At 42.7% G+C, this 17,941-nt stretch overlaps 1 protein-coding gene across 27 annotated transcripts in view; it reads right to left on the bottom strand.

The window, feature by feature from the left end:
* EPB41L3 (erythrocyte membrane protein band 4.1 like 3) overlaps window positions 1–17,941 on the bottom strand; it is a 145,540-nt gene that overhangs the window by 46,360 nt on the left and 81,239 nt on the right. The window lies entirely within an intron of this gene.

The raw sequence follows: 17,941 nt of genomic DNA, 5'->3' as shown, positions 1-17,941 counted from the left end.
AAACCTCTCCACATCAGCTTCTTCAGCCCATTTCCCTTCATCATACCCCTGCCCTTACAAGGTTAAGAGTCCAAGATAACACGCTGCACATCACTGAGAGTGAGAAGTTCAAAAATCAAGTACTTTCATCTTAGCTCTGCCTGGATAACGTTATTATAAATTCAGTTACTCTCACTGGTGGACATTTGGTTAAATGTCTGGTATTGCTTAATGCAGAAAAATAATGACAGAGTCTTCTTTTGAGTAAGCCCATAAACTGTCATGTGCTTATAATAAATAAATATTGCTAAAGTGAAACAATACAAGCCTTTGTTACAGATACATTATCAGTTGAGCCACAAAATATGTATTGCACTTCAGTATAACAGAATCACAGATTGGCTGAGACTGGCAGGGTCACCTACAGCAGGCAGCCCAGGGCCATGTCCAGATGGCTTTTACATGTCTCCAAGGAAAGAGATACCACAACCTCTTTGGGCAACCTGTGCCGGTGTCTGAGTGCCACCACTGTAAAAAGTTTTTTTTTTTTTCTGTTTTTCAGGTGGAATTTCTTCTGTTTTAATTTGTGCCCATTGCCTCTTGTCCTAGTAAATGAGTACTACTGAGCACAGTCTGGCTGTCACCTTTATTTCTCCCATCAGATATTGACAGACATCGATAAGATCCACCTCAGACGTCTCCAGGCTGAACAGTCTCACCTCTCTGCCTTTCCTCATCTCATCTTTCAGGAGATATGCTCCAGGCCATTCATCATCTTCCTGGCTCTTGTTGGACTATCTCCTGTGTGGACATGTCTCCCTTGTACTGGGGAGGCCAGAACTGGATTCAGCACTACACGACTAAGTAGTTGGGAAGGATCACCTCCCTTGACCTGCTGGCAACACTGCCCAGGATGGCACCGGCCTTCTGCGCTGCCACGGCACACTGTTGACTTTCGTTCACTATGTCATCCATCAGGACCCTCGGGTAATATTAAACCTTTATTGCAGCAATTAAGCTACCAAAACCATATGCTACTGTGTTGTGATAAGCAAGGAGGAAAATTACATGGGAAAAGAGCAACCAGCAACTTAACACAAAGATGTGACACCAACTTCCTTGTCATGCAGGTGCTAATAAGACCCCAGGAACCCTCTTTGCTATTTAATGAGATACAGGAAAGAGGCCAGGAAGATTTCAAGTGTTATGTGCTGGATGGTGCTTCCCAGACTGGAAGCTAGCTGTATGAGAGGAAAGTTTATCAGGATCCAGAACTGCCACCTCCAAGAGACAAATTTTGCTTCTCTGCCAGAGTGTAGGCTTGGCTGCCCCATGCTGGGAGGTTCCATATCTCTTGGAAACATCTCCTTCAAGCTGCTGTGGCTCCCAGTTTGGCAATCCTGCTCTGCCCCTGAAACACAACCTCTTGCAATCTTCCTGAAAGGTATTTTAACACCCACCTTGGTGATACAGCCTGAGCCTCTCCCCGATGCACCCTTACCCTGAGAAACACACCTTCATTTGCTGGATAACCTCCAACCTACAGGACCAGCCACCTCCCCCAGCTTTACTCCATCAGAAGAACATCCCTGCTGAGGACCTGTCACCACATGGGCTTCTTCCAGACTGAATACAAACCTGTGTCTGATAGATTTCTCCCTAGAGGGTCAATCCTGCACTGGGCCTGGCATCTCAGCAAGTCTGAGGAGCCCCTGTTTTCACAGGGTTTGAAGGCATTGGCTAGGCAATGCCACATCTGGCCTGATGCAACACTATTTAAATCAGGGTTCTCCCCAGTCCCTTTGAACCAGCAGGGCCATGATAATGGGCTCCTCATGCATCTCCTCAGGTGTTAAGGAGTTAATCGCTGTGTACCTGATAGAGTGTAAGTGTTAGTTAGTCTACTCTCATACTCTATTTTCACTCAGGAGCAGATTACCTTCCTCTCACTGATAGTGAGCTAGGATGAGGAGCTGAAAAGCAGAAAACAGCCCTCCCAGCCTCCTAGAAATAAAAGCCATTGCAGTCTCCCAAATGATGCATTTTGGGGTGGTTCTACTTTCAAATCCAATGCTGCAGTCTCACATGGATGCAAAATGCTGAGCAAGGGCTGCCTGCAGCATGCAGGTATGCTCCTCCTGTTTGAAAGCAATTACAAGAGATCACATTCGGACCAAATTTTACAGTCAAGGGAAAACTCAAAGAGAGAGAGTCCCACAGCTGAACAGCTATAACGGGATTTCTTTTAGCCACCAACAACCATCATCTCTGCTTCAGAGTAAACTGCAAGGTCAGGGCACCCCATGAATTGAAACTTCACCTCCCTTTGTGCTCAGTCAAGGAGCACAGCAAGATGAAGAAGGAGCACAGCTGTGGACCTGGATTTTAAATGGAAAGAGTGTGCACATATCTTTTTGCATGAATACATATTAAAACAACATTGCCTGCTTTCCTCGGAAAAGCTGTCAACCTGCCAGTGAGCTGAACCACATTAGCACTAGCCTGGCGTTAAACTCTGTGCAATTACTGTAATAACTCCAGTTGGGCACGATCACTGGAAGAAGGACAAACAGATTAGTATCATGAAATCCCGGTAGGAATAATTGGACTTTAACTGATGTTGAGGTTATCTGGTTCACATTCCTAATTAGCATTTGCACTTTCCAATGGTTCTTAACAATGCACTGAATAAATATGTGGGCTGGCTCTAGCCCTGTATGCTGCAATGTATTTTTGGCATGTGGCTGTACTAACCTCTCCTCTCTCCCCATTCTTTCTGGTGGAGAAGAATTAGCTAATTTTTTCATTTACAATATGCATGATGAAAAGGATTCCGATCATGTCCAGACCACTGATTTTATTTCATTTTACTATTTCAATTTCAATTGCATTGTTGCAACTTATTTTGGTCAACGCTTTGGCTTCTGCACTGCACAGGCCACATGGTAGTCTCCTCTGTGCAAACGCAAGGAAAATACCCATAAAAGTTAAAATGTACATGGCAACAAATAACTAGCAAGGGGAAGTTTCTCCCTCTTCATGTTGCAGCTTCTGTAATTATTCTTGCAACACAAACAAGTGTAAACTATTAACTGGCTGTCAGGAATACTTTGTACTTGCCACAGTGAGCACTCTCTTCCCACAAATTCTCCCAGCTGAGTCTCTGAGTTGCTGAATTCCAGCCTCCTGACAACACATTTTTTCATTCTTTCCTCATGAATTACCCAATTTACACGAAAATATGCCCAATCCCAAGAAAAAAAATTACTTGCGCAAATAGCTATTACTTGTAAACTGAAATGATCGAGTATATGCGTGCTTCCAAGATCACTTCCATATTGAGAACTCCATTTTTGGAGGAAGGATCTGAACATTACATATATGTCATAATTTAATATGCACAAGCAAATATGTGAGTAACTGAATGTACGTAACACGTGCATACACAAACATGTATCAATTTAGAAGCAAATGTTTAGTGTGGTACTAAATGCAGAGGAGCCGGTGACCACATCACAGGGCTTCTCTATCTATGAAGAGTCAATCAGAAGTCCTAAACTCATGCAGTCATTCTGGTAAGGAGCACATTTTTATCTGTGAATGAAATTAAAATCTACATACTGTGGCATTTCCCATTTTTTTTCTGAAAGAGTTGAGCTCAAAATACAAAGGGCTGAACTGAGAAATTCTAGAAACTAATCATTGAACTTCAGGCCAAGAAATTTCTAAATAGGAAGGAATGTATTTTTTGAACAAATCTTGATTAGAAGATGAAAAATAATAGCAGGTAGTTTACTTTCTCACGGAAGATAAACTGAAGAAGTCACTTCAAAGAAGTTTAACTTCTTCCACTTCTACACATTTGTGATTAGGATTTTCAAAGGATTTGCTCTTGGGTGTTTACACTTTTCCACAGTGTCTCTCCACATGGCAAAGAAGACAAAGGAGAAAGGTGACAGAAAAGAAACCCTGATTTTCTTCAAATCTGTTGTTTCTCAGCTGAAATCCCCTAGAGGCAGCAAAGTGGGGAACATCCAGGAAGAGGAATAGGAGAATTTTCTGAAGTGCTAACTGGCAAGTTTTCCTCTGGTTTACTGAAGTACCTCTTACAGACAACATGTATAACTTGCAGGATGAGAGTTTTCAAAACCATAACACAATTTAACCACTGGAATTTAGGCCCCTACATCCCTTGTGGTACTTGCCGAAAATGGGACTGGCAGCTCCAGAAACATCAACATTTAGCTCATCTGAAAGTCTGGTGTATTGAGAGCAATGTTCTAGGCATTATACAAAACATTTTAGAGTCACTTCTGCTATGGAACAAAAACTTTGCTGAGTTTACCAGCACAATGTTGTACACCAAAGACAGCGGTAAGATAAGACAAAGTAACAAAGCACATAGCAAATACTCTACTCCTCTCTCCCACTCAGACAAACAGACAAAAGTTTAAAGATACAAGAAATTACCTCATCTGGTCTCTTTATTCCAACTATTTAATGTTTCCTAGGGAAAAATCTTGGGTTTGGCATACACAGAGTAATAGAAATGTATGCCTTGGATGGACATAATACTCTCATCAGTTTGTAAGCAGTTTGCCAGCACATATAGGAGATACTGAACAAGACCTTTCTGCCAGCCTTTCAGGTGGCAAAAAATACAGGCAATGAAAAGAAAAGCTTCAGAGCCAAATACATTCATTTTTTGGTTTTTAAAAGAAAGTACCATTTAATCTTTTACATACTTTAATGGTAAACTCTATTTGGAAATGTCCCAGGTCACAGTTCCAAATACAATCTACTGAATAAACATTTTAGCCAACTGTGGGGAGAACTAAGAAATAGGCAATTTCAGAAAGATTTACTTGAATAAAAGCTGTGTAAAAAGACTTTGCTTGGGTTTGTTGTTGTTTTTTTTTTTTTCCCCAATGTGAGTGTATTTCATATAAGGAAATTACTTTCCTGAAAGCTGCTTCCCAATACAAGCTCTGCAAATGTTCTATTACTGTATTAACTTTTATTGTATGAACCTGCCTATGCATCTCAGTAGATAACTAATATATTCTAATAGTTTAAAATAAAAACTACAATAGCATTTTGCCTGTTTTTGCTTTTTAATTTAGAACTCCATCCCATACTGCTCTGCACATATAAATGAACACCAGATAAGAAAACTTAGAGTAGACCAGAAAGTATTTTAATATACAGTGACAACTGATCATTGACTTTTTTTCCCTTCATGGCAGTACTATGATTTATCAGCTTATTGATACTTACTGTAATTTAGCACACTGAAATACCATTCCTGAAAAATTACCTTTTCTGACACCTATCTTTAAAGTATTTAATACAAGATTTAGATAAATATGTATCACTGTCTATGCTGCAGTTACATACCTGCAGCAGGTGTCAATGACATTGTATAACATGACATAGTTTTTATCAGGGGCAACCTTCTTTAATACCGTTTGAGCTTGCAATCCTTAAAAGCCAGCACTAATCTAAAAAAAACTTAGGGGACTGTTAAATCCCAGTAAGGAGATTGGTGACCTAGTCCTGATTCTGGCATTAAACCAAATTAGGGTTTTGCCTTCTACATCAGCAGCAGAGATCACATGAGCACTGGCATCATACGAGCTCTAAGCGCATCAATGCACATGCTACACAGTTTGTACGCTTAGGAAGAAAGCAGGCAATGCATGTCCATGGCAATGCAAAGCAGCAAATGGAGGCACCTGAGAAATACTAAATACTCTGGAGCATGTCTTTATATATGGAAGCGTAACAGCCATGGCTGCATATGCACATAAGCTGCAGAAATACCTGTCAAATGTGCTGATTTCCAAATGCTTGGGAATCCCAAGTGCATCAACAGAATCCATACTGTAAAAAATGAGAACTGGCAACAGCTTACAAGCACCACCCTCCAACAAAGGAAAAAACAGCAGACACTATTTCTCCAACAGCAGTTCAGTTCTCAGCACGCTTGCTAAAACTAGTCTCACACATTTGCTAAATCCTCACATAAAAATATATGAATTAACTATAAGTAAAATATGTATTATTAAGAGATAATAAGTATTCCATGATTTTGGAGGCTTTTCAACAAAGAAAGTACCCCTCCTTGCTCAGCTTTCTGAAGAACACAGACTGTTTGGGCTTGGATTTTAACTAAATGTGCAGTTGACCCATTGGCTTAATGCCTCCTGATTGCCCTACTATTTCCTTCAAGGTGCTCTGCAGTAACTCAGGTGTGTCTCTTGGGATTCAATACAGCAGCTGAAGCCTTCCCACAGGGGTTATAAATATAAATATCTTCCTTATTCTGCCTATACTTGGATGAGTTCAGCAAACACTCATCTATCCTGCATAACTGCTAACTATGCACAAGCCTAGTACCAACACAGCAAGGGGAACCCACTGCTACTGGTAACATAAATAGTCCCTGACATACATCAGCAAAAGTCAACCATAAATGTTATGTTTATTTCCAGCTGAAAAAAAGCTCTACTGGCAACACAGTCTGATTTACAGCGCAATCTCGCCATATGAATTTAAAAGCCACAGAGCTCTTCCTGACCTACACTGCCAAGCTGAAGTGAAAAACATAAATAAAGCATACAGCACAGAAAGATGCTTTTGAGGCAGAAGAAGCAGCATGATGATCAGTCTTTTAGATCTGGATACCTTAGACAGTATTACACCATCAGTGCTGGAGCTGTCAAGAAAAATAATATAAGCCTCTTCTCAGGCTACATCCAAGCTTTATCCAATTCAGATCAAAAACCGTTTCTGCCAGAACAAGATAAACCATGAAAGACAGACCTCACCCTATGGAAGCTTTATAAGCAGGTATTTCCTCACCACCCAGTCCCATCTCTGATATTTTGTTCACTGTATCAACAGATGGGGATAAGAAAACATAAAAGCAGCCCAGCAAACACTGCATGGGGCTCATCTGGAAAAAAAAAACCAAAACATATGAGATGCTAGCGTTTTATATGACAGGTAACATTTTTAGGGGATGATAATAAAGTGAGCATTTACTTAGTTTTGGTCTGGAAACAGAAACTCTTAAGTGTTAATGTGGGGACAGCACCTACAAAATGGAACCAACCAGCACAAGAGCTGGAAATTAACTCAGGATGGGAGCTGGAGCAGATAATGGGCACTTGAGTGACACAGAAATAGGGCAGTAAACATGAGAAAATGCAGGGAGACTTGGACAGGAAGCAACATGAAAATCAGCAACTTCTCTGGGAGTATGAACATGGGGTATTTGGGGGAATGGACACATTAACCAGAAATAGCACGAGGCTTCAAAATCCGACCATCTGTTTGGAGAAGGGAAAAGGGTAAGCAAATCCCTTCATCGCTGTTTGTGATTTATATTCCAGTAGTGCGTAAAAACACATAGAGAGAAGCAGCAGCAGGCTCTTTGGAGTGAGAACCACCCTGAGTGATGAGCCTGGAGAAAACAAAGGTAGAGGGACTGACACAGTTTCACCCTGGTGAGGCCATGAGCAAGGATGGTAACAAGGACAGGACCCTTGGCACCAACAGACCTCTGTCTGCTGGGGGAAGAGGTGGGTAAAAGGCCATCCTCCCCTGGGTTCTCGCAAGCAGGTTAACCAGCAATGAGCCTCGCATTGAGTGCACATGACTAAAAAATGTTTGAAAACTTTGCCAGATGGAGAACAAGCTCTTGTTGCCTGGCTCATGCCCAAGTGGTGCACCAAGGGGAGGGAACCAGAGATAACATTCCACTAGGAAGTTTTCAGCTAATCATTTATTCCCTAGAAAATGCAGTTTCAGGGAAGCTGAAACTATTTCTCCATGTAGGTCAACCCCTCTCAATAGTTTTCACCGTTAGGAAAATCAGCTGGTGCCTCCGAAGTACCAAAATGAAGATTTTGATATTGAAGTCCGATTTGATTCTGAAACAATGCTAAACCCATCATTTCACTGCCTAAACCATTTTCAGAAACTATTAATGAAAGCCGAGAGATAAGAGGACTAGATGCAAAAAATGGATGTGGAATGGGCATATACAGATATATTTTTTGTTGTTCTTTTAAACTTCTGGCATTTATTTCATTGTGACCATGTCCTCTGCTATGGCAAGAAGTGGAATTTAAAGTCCAATCTGCTGTTCACTTGGTACGACGTCTGAAGAAGTGACGTGGTTTTAATTCTTTGCTCTCCTTCAATATCTGTATAATACTTGCATATAACTGAAGGAACTACAAGGGACCCCACCTGTCCCACCACTTAGGTATGTTTTCCTAACAAGGTTATAAGAGACTTTTCCCCTGAATACCATGTGGTCCAGATGTTCCTAGCTGCGAGGAGCTGAGCTTTTCCTGGCAAAGAGGAAATGCTCCAGCCCCATAAAGGCCATACCAGCATCCTCCCTCCACCTTGCAGCATTTCCATATGGCTTGGCTCAACATGAAGTGAGTTTGTTTTTTATTTAAATTTCTTTAGCTTCAGTGAAATAATAATAATCAGCATCACCACCACCACTACCACTGAAAAGGAGCCCAAATGTTTTGCTGTTCGGTTTGGTTTTTTTTTAATTACCAAACTGAAGCAAAAGAACTTTTTCTGCTCAGCCTTATAGTTGATTATTATAAACTGGACAACATCAGTTATTGATTTCCAGACCCCTACACTTCTTGAACTGCAAGGATTTTAACTCATAAAAAGCTACCTATGGTACTTGGAAAACACACAACAGAAGAGTTGTGTATTAACTGTATTCAGCTGGAACATACTCAGGCAATGCCAAGACTCCTACTGACATGTGTCAGGTACCATAGATCTTAACTGAATCCCTTGGCTAATCTAAGTCAACCCTAATTATCGAGTCTGAGGATGGAAAACATCCTGTGTAACTACGATGACGCATCTCAACCCAGACACGTTTACTGAAACACATCCCAGGGAAGGAACAGAAAACTAAAACAAAGCTCTTCATATTAAATTAACTGAAATGTAAGCAATGAGTAGGTCAAAAGGAAAAGACACATTTAAAAAAATCCCTCTTGCATTCAGTAATCAGTTTCACATGTAAAGTCATTTGCAAGAGGCTGTGTGGAATTCATTAAACAATTAAAATGGGCAGGGGGTAACTGAAACTGTATCCTTCAGAAGGCAGGGTGCAGCTTATTACAGAATTTCCTTCCTGACCTTAAAACCTACCTCAAAATGGATGAGAAATTCAATGTTATTGAACTCCCCATGCAAAAGTGGTGTGCAGATGCACACTGAGACAGGTTCCAGGGGAGGGTTAACTTGGATGTTCAGAGGGGGACAACAGGGCCATATGTTCCCCCACTGCCATACAGAAACACAGAAGAGCTTTTCCTCCAGAGGGTAGCTTGCAAGCCAGGACAAGAAACGCATGCAGCACTAAAGTCAGCCACCACTCTCCTTCACTTCTGTGAGTGGCAGAAATAAGTCTGTGTCCTGAGTTTAGCGGCAGCAGTTATTTTCCTCCTTCTTAGTAGCTGGTGCAGCGCTGTGGTTTTGACTTTCAGCCTGGGAACAGTGCTGATAACACCGATGTTTTTAGTTACTGCTCAAATATTTAGTCTGACCAAGGACTTTTCTGAGTCTCATGCTCTGCCAGGGAGGAGGGGAAGCTGGGAGGAAGCAGAGACAGGACACCTGACCCAAACTGACCAAAGAAGTATTCCATACCACAGCACGTCATGCCCAGGATGTAACTGGAAGTTACCCAGAAGGGCTAGTGCACTGCAGGGTTGGAGGAGGTATTGGTCAGTGCTCGGTTGGGCGGGGTGGGGTGAGTTATCGGTTAGCTGGTGGTGAGGTGATATATTCTCTTCCTTTGTTATTTCCTTTATCATTATTATTATTGGTGGTAGCAGTAGTGATCGGTGTTATACCTCAGTTACTGAACTGTTCTTATCTCAACCCCTGGGAGTTGCATTCTTTCGATTCTCCTTCCCATCCCTCCAGGAGCAGGGGGAGGAGTGAGACAGCAACTGCGTGATTTATGGCTCATAGTATTTAAACTACAACAGTATGCTTGTTCTTTATTTGTGTTAGCCCTCATAGCAGCCTTCCAGTGTCAGAAGGGGGCCTATAGGGATGCTGGAGAGGGACTCTTCATTAGGGACTGTAGTGACAGGACAAGGGGTAACAGGTTCAAACTTAAACAGGGGAAGTTTAGATTGGATATAAGGAGGAAATTCTTTCCTGTTAGGGTGGTGAGACACTGGAATGGGTTGCCCAGGGAGGTTGTGAATGCTCCATCCCTGGCAGTGTTCAAGGCCAGGTTGGACGAAGCCTTGGCTGACATGGTTTAGTGTGAGGCGTCCCTGCCCATGGCAGGGGGGTTGGAACTAGATGATCTTAAGGTCCTTTCCAACCCAAACTATTCTGATTCTAAGCCTGTCCTATGACCATCTTTAAGGACCTATTTTTTTTTAAATGAAGTATCCATGTAATCTCACTTTTTAACAGGAAAAAAAGAAAAAAATCACGTGCAACGCAATGCTCCCATCCAACCTGGCCTTGAACACTTCCAGCCATGGGGCATCCATAACTTCTCTGGGCAACCTGTTCCAGTGTGGATGTAGGGAAACCCATTAAGAAAATAGTGTCTCCATCAGGGAGGTAAGTCACCAGAGGTTCATTACAAAGGTGTAGCAACAGCTACAGCATGGGACACCCAGCTACTGCCTAGGTCCCAGCAGCAGCATGGCTAAGAAAACTGGAGACAAAAAAAACCCACAGTGTATTTTAAGAGTCCTCTCCTACCTCAATTGACCCTCACCCATCAAGAAGAGGGGATACCAGTAAGCTTTTTTTGAGATGTCAGTATTGCATGTGCTCTGCAGCCTATTGGAATCCTACAGCAACTCATTGTGTTTGATGTAGGGCTGCAGAGATGCCACAAGACAGGCTGCCATGGAAACTTTTCACTTACTGGTGTCCTGCACAATAAGAAAGTCTGAGTAGTAGAGGAGGGAAGAAAGAGTACAAATTACCAGTGAGCTCAGACAGCTGAGCCTTTGAAAATTAAGTATTTTACCATTAATTTATACAGATTATGTTATAGCTTTCTGATCTCACTTTGCATTTAATAGCTTGTATATGTTTAGAGAAGAAATGAAGGCAAATTACAACCTGTTTCAGGAAGACACTTCGAATTAAGCTACATGTAAGGGAGAGGATGACAGCTGGTTCCACTTGCATTTTTTAATTAAAATGCAGTAGTCTAGATAACATAGCATTGAGATGGGGCAGAGAAGGAAGACAAATAAATCCTAGAAATAGCATAATTATACTACAGTACTTGAAAACCCCTACTTAAAGTGGAAAGGAACCTAGAAATAAATTCTTTCTAATTGCTTTCTTCTATCTTAGGAAAAACCTGAGCTAGTGTGTTCATTATCTTTTTCAAGGTTATCTGAAACTAATTTGCAGTTTTGGATCTTGCTTTGTCTTTGGTTCTTCAAACCAACAAATGAGAAGTGCATTAAGCAAGGTCAGTTTATTTAACAGAGCAGTCTTCAGCATCCTCTTGGAAGTGCACTTTTAAGCCCAGCTCCAGACTTGACAGCTTTTGACAATGCATTTCTGAACCTGCTGATGGCTGGGAGAATGCAATGAAGAATCCAAAAAGAACCACTTCCATCAGGGGTGGACATCCAGGTATAAATCACTGCTCAGCACTCCTCTAAGCAGGATGCATCAACTCCTGTGACTGAGCGCCCATTAGGAGTCTCCAGCTTCTTCACAACATAAGAGAACCACGTAGCTACCCTGATGCTGGTTTTCTTTGACAGAGTACCAGGGGCAATGCTATTGTACAGCAAATACTTCTGCTCTGAAAGCCAACAGCTGTCCATGGACAACTGAAGCACCCTTAGGTGGACATCCCTGTAGATACATCTCATACAATATGAGAAACCCCTGGTGTCACACATGCAAAGTATTGAATGTGAGACACTGAAAGATAAAGCAGAAGAGGCTGTAAGAACATCCAGCATTAAATATGCAATAAGAAAAAGGGGCTTCTGAAACAAAGGACATCAATGAGATAATGGATTAACCAAACCTGCCTCAGAAGCATCTCAATCTGTGAGTACATGCACTTTCAGCTGTCAGGTCATTAACTGGATAAACACATAATTGATAAGTTCTAGGTTGTGCTCTACTTGAAAACAATAAGCTCCTTTTAAATGACATTAATATTTAACATACATAAAAGCATTTGCCATTTGCAAAGCACTCTACAGAGTACCTGATGGATTCTATAATGATCTCCAACTCCCAGGCTAGGGAATGCAAGTCTGGAGGGATAAATACCTGGCCTGCATCCAGACCAAGATTCACAGACAGAGTTATGATTTTAGCTCAAAATTGTATTTCTAAGTTTCTGATCCTTCTAGATTACACTGCTTTGTAGCCTTCAGTGGAAAGAAGCATGACACAGAGCTGGAAGACAGGAGATGACAACATGGGATGACATTTCTGACTCACATTCACTGACTGTTACATCCCTAGACTGGGCTACTGTCCACACTGAAAGTTGCATTTAAGTGAGTTAAACACAAGGAATAGAAATATTAAATATTTGATTACCATGCTTTGTCCACCCCTCTCCCCTTTCTATTAAGGAATTAGTCTTAGGGAATTCACTGACCTCGATATTTTGTTAGGTCTTCCAGTATACTTTCCCCTCCCTGCCAGTTTAAAGGGATACAGTAATTTCACTTGTAGGTGATCCTTAAAATAGGATAGCATTTTTTTTTAAATGTGACAGATCATTTCTCATGCTGCAGCCCTGAGTTTCTGTGAAACAGCCACAGAATTTTGTTATTACCCAAAATTACAGTAGGAGAACCTCACCTTCAGCCTCCTACATGATTTCCTGAGATGTCTCCTGAGACAGACCCTCAGTCTCCCTGCCCTAACTCCCTTTGTATACGCTTTTTCTCCCTGGCAGAAAAAGCACAGTGAAGATCACGTAATTTCTCTTGTCTGGACACAGCATCCTTTTGCTATAGCTAAAATTTATGCATATGGAAAGTGGTCTCCCCTGGGGATCTACCGAGTGATCCCACTGGCTAAGGTGGGCTGTGCCAGAGAGGCACCTGCTGTTGCATCCTCAATACACACAATATGCTGACAATACCACCTAGGAAGAGATGTAAAGTCTGGATCACCCATTTAAGTTATGTAAATGCATGCACCACGCCAGCTGCACTTGTTCCCTGAAATACCTGTGCATCCTAACTAACTTCTGTTCCAATGAACCCAACAGTCTGCCCATCATCATAGCCTTACAGCTTTGTCATTTAAGGATTCATCCTTTTAAGAGCTCTATTCTCATCAATATTATATTCTGCCTAGGAAGTCTGACCATCTTAGAAGCAGATAAAGTGATCACTGAGGACAGTCAATAGAACTTCAAAATATTTCAGGACTAAAGTAGAAAAATACATACAAAATTTATACTGGACATTATTCAAGAGCTATTAAATATTTGCAAAGTAGAGAAATCTGACAAGCAATAAAACATGATGGCTTCTATATGCAAGCATTTTGACACTTCAACAGAGTCCAAGTTTAGTGAAAAAGCAGAATTTCCTGAAAGGAAGTACTATTCACAGCATTTATTTTTTTTTTTTTTTTAGAAGTGGAAGTCTAAATCTCCATTCCTGCTTAATCTTATGTTTTCATAAAGCTCAGCCTGCTAGACAAGATTGCCATAGAAATCCTATTTGGTAAGATTTGCTTGACTATATTCCAAAAAGTGACTCACATTTTACAACCAAGAGGCTAAAGCTGAAACGAGTTTGACTGTTTCCATCAAAGCCAGTATTAGTCAATTTTCCAGTTTAACGGTTCGCATGCTTATCTTAACAGACAAAACTGGAACCACAGGTCAAGAAATTACAGAATGGTTTGGGTTGGAACGCGTAGTTCCAATGCCCTTGCCATGGGAGAGACACAGTCCACTAGACCAGGCTGCTCAAAGCCCCATCCAACCTAGCTTTGAACACTTCCAGGTACGAGACATAGACGGCTTCCCTGGGCAACCTCTTCCAGTGCCCCACCACCCTCACAGTAAAAACTTTCTTCCTAATATCTCATCTAAATCTACCTAATTTCTAAATTCTAAAATTTAATGTTTAAAGCCATTATCCCTTGTCCTGTCACTACATGTCACTAGGGACAATGTAGGCTCTCTCTGGAAGCTACACAGGATTTGGAGAAGGCTGAGGTTCTATATGACTTCTGTGCCTCAGTCTTCACTGGCAAAGGCTCTGACTGCACCACCCAAGTCTTGGAAGGCAGACGCAGGGACTGTGACAATGAAGAGCTTGGGCCCGCTGTAGGAGAGGAACTGGTTCAAGACCATCTTAAAAACCTGAATGTGCACAAGTCCATGGGACCTGATGAAATCCATCAGTGGGTCCTGAAGGAGCTGGTGAATGAAGTTGATAAGCCACTGGCCATCATATTTGAGAAATCATGGCAGTCAGGTGAAGTTCCCAACAACTGGAAATAGGGAAATATAACCCCCATTTTCAAGAAGGGGAAAATGGATGACCCAGGGAATTACAGACCAGTCAGTCTCACCTTCGTGCCTTGGAGCAGATTCTCCTGGATGGCATGATAGGGCACATGAAAAACAACACGGTGATTGGTGACAGCCAGCATCGCTTCACTAAGGGGAAATCCTGCCTGACCAATCTGGTGGCCTTCTATGATAGGGCTATAGAACTGATGGACAGGTGTAAAGCAGTTGATGTCATCTACCTGGACTTGCGCAAAGCATTTGACACTGTCCCACACGACATCCTTGTCTCTAAATTGGAGGGACATCAATTTGATGGATGGACCACTCGGTGGATAAAGAACTGGCTGGATGGCTGCACGCAAACAGTTGTGGTCAATGGCTCAATGTCTGGCTGGAGACCAGTAACGAGTGGCATCCCTCAGGGATCAGTATTGGGACCGGTCTTGTTCAACATCTTTGTTGGTGACGTGGACAGTGGAACTGAGTGCGCCCTCAGCAAGTTTGCCGATGACACCAAGCTGTGTGGTTTGGTTGATACCCTGGAGGGAAGGAATGTCATCCAGAGGGACCCTGACACGCTTGTGAGGTGGGCTGATGCCAACCTCATGAAGTTGGCTGATGCCAACCTCATGAAGTTTAACCATGCCAAGTGCAAGGTCCTGCACCTGGGTTGGAGCAATCCCAGGCACAGCTACAGGTTGGGCAGAGAAGAGATTCAGAGCAGCCCTGCGGAGAAGGACTTGGGGGTGTTGGTCGATGAGAAAATGAACATGAGAATTGTTGGAACAAGTCCAGAGGAGGGCCATGATGATGATCAGGGGACTCGAGCACCTCCCGTATGAAGACAGGCTGAGAAAGTTGGAGCTGTTCAGCCTGGAGAAGAGAAGGCTGTGTGGAGACCCCATAGCAGTCTTCCAGTGTCGGAAGGGGGCCTATAGGGATGCTGGGGAGGGACTCTTCATTAGGGACTGTAGTGACAGGACAAGGGGTAACAGGTTCAAACTTAAACAGGGGAAGTTTAGATTGGATATAAGGAGGAAATTATTTTCTGTGAGGGTGGTGAGGCACTGGAATGGGTTGCCCAGGGAGATTGTGAATGCTCCATCCCTGGCAGTGTTCAAGGCCAGGCTGGACAAAGCCTTGGCTGACATGGTTTAGTGTGAGGTGTCCCTGCCCATGGCAGGGGGTTGGAACTAGATGATCTTAAGGTCCTTTCCAACCCTAACTATTCTATGATTCTATGTCCATGTAAAAAGCACTTCTCAGGCCTGTCAAGGTTCCTTGTGGTAGCATCCCCTCCCTCCAGCCTGTCAACTGCATCACACAGCTTGGTGTCTCTGACAAACTTCGCTGAAGATGCACTCAATCCCATTGTCCATGTTGCCAACAAAGATGTTAAACAGTGCTGGTCCCAATACTAACCCCTGATTAATACCACTCCTCACTGGTCTCCACTTGGACACTAAGCCATTGACCACAACAGTTTTGAGCATGACCACACAGCCAATTACTTATCCACTGAGTGGTCTATCCGTCTATCTCCACTTTAGTGACAAGGATGCCATGCAAGGCAATGTCAAATGCCTTGTACAAGTCACTCCTCCCTTATCCACCAATGCCATGACCGCATCACAGAAGGCTTCCAAATTTGTCAGGCATGATTCGTCCTTACGAAAGCCATACTGGCTGTCGCTAATCACTCTCTTATTGTCCATATGCCTTAGCATATTCTCCAGGAGGATCTGCTCCATGATCTTACTGGGCACAGAGGTGGGACTGACTGGTCTGAAGTTCCCTTGTTCATCCTTTTTTCTCCTTTTTAAAAACGGGGGGTTATGCTGCCCCTTTTCCAGTTGATGGGAACTTCACTGGACCACCATAACTTCCCAAATATAATGGATAGTGGCTTAGCCACTTCATCCGCCAGTTCCCTCAGAACTCATGGACGTATCTCATCAAGTCCAGAGACTTGTGCGCCTTCAGGTTCCTCAGATAATCTCAAACCTGACCTTCTCCTACAACAAGCAATTCTTCATTCTCTCAGTCCCTGCCTATGCTTTCTGCAATGATTTCATAGTCACATAGTACGCAGCCAGATGGCTATTGCTAGATTGAAGGAAACAACACAAGACCTGGCCAGTGAAATTAAAAGATATTCGAAAGCATGGCTACTAAGTCTCTGTAAGAGCAGTAAAATCACAGCTCCTGTCTGAAGCTAACTCCTAGCATAGCAAAATTTGGCCCAGTCTGTAAAGCCGCAGTTAAAAAAATCAAGTTCCTCACCTGCCACTCTTCAAAGCACTTAAAAAGAGAATGGTTGGAGAACACAAGGGCTGAGTGCTATCTGATTTTAAGGACATTATGTTTTGGCTCCCAGTCATGAACTTCTTTCTTCCACCCTCTCTCCTTCTTTGTGTTCCTGCAGATTCTCCTTTCAAGCCTGTATCTCTACCTTTACACTCACCCATTCCCCCCAGGTGGCTTTTCTTTGCAGGGAAGGCTGGCTCTCCTGAGCCCTCCAACACACATTCTTACCCTCCTGGCTACTGCTGGATCAGAGCTCAGCCTTGCCTTGTGTGCATGGCCTCCTGATCTAAAGCAGACTCAGTACAGGCTGGTCCACTGTCCAAAGACCACTTTGGTGCCAACAGCTGAACAGAGAAATGGGTCCACACTGAGATGAGTCCACTCTCATGCTCACTCTGAGATGCTGAATTTGCTCACTTTCTGTGTCTCTGTGACCTTGTGGGGCTGCAATTAAGGCATCCGCTTAGCATGGGTCTGCCTGTAGGCACAGACTAGTTCCTAAGTGAAAGTGTGGCAAAGACCATCCTTTTCAAAAGAAGGCTCCTGGTAGAGTCCTAGCAAGGAAGGCAAGTTTCCTTACAGAAAACCACCAGCACCTTTCTGCTAGTAATGTTTAGACACAGTTAGGATTCACAGATATTACGGACAAGGACATAAAACTCCCCACTTTCACTGCTACTCACTCCTGACGTCTCCGCTGTCTTCCGCTGGGTATCTCTCATGCCCCAACTAATCTCATGATGGTCAGAATTAGTTTGGATAGCAACTCAATGCAAGTGTCAAGTCAGCAGAGTACCAAGGAAAAGAGAAGCCTGATGGGATCAAAATCCTTTGTTTATGGGCTTTGCTGCCCATTATTCATTTTCTGCATTCTGTTGCAGCATGTGCTGACACAATATTAATCTAAAGTCTCCATCTCCTCCAGGGACTGTTCATGATCCTTCACCCAGCTCAAGTCTGTGCAATGTCTTCAACCTCCAGAGAAAACAACAGAAACATTTCTGTGCTTGGCACTGGCAAAATATCAGACCATTCACTCTTTTCCTTTAACTAGGAATCTAATTTCAATTGTTTTCCTCCAGACAGGATGAA

This window comes from Pezoporus wallicus, unplaced genomic scaffold (assembly GCF_028554395.1).
Source record: "Pezoporus wallicus isolate ANWC-B61680 ecotype Strahan unplaced genomic scaffold, APGP_CSIRO_Pwel_v1 contig_227, whole genome shotgun sequence".
Taxonomy (NCBI): Eukaryota; Metazoa; Chordata; class Aves; order Psittaciformes; family Psittacidae; genus Pezoporus; species Pezoporus wallicus.
This window is presented reverse-complemented; position numbering and strand designations above follow the sequence as displayed.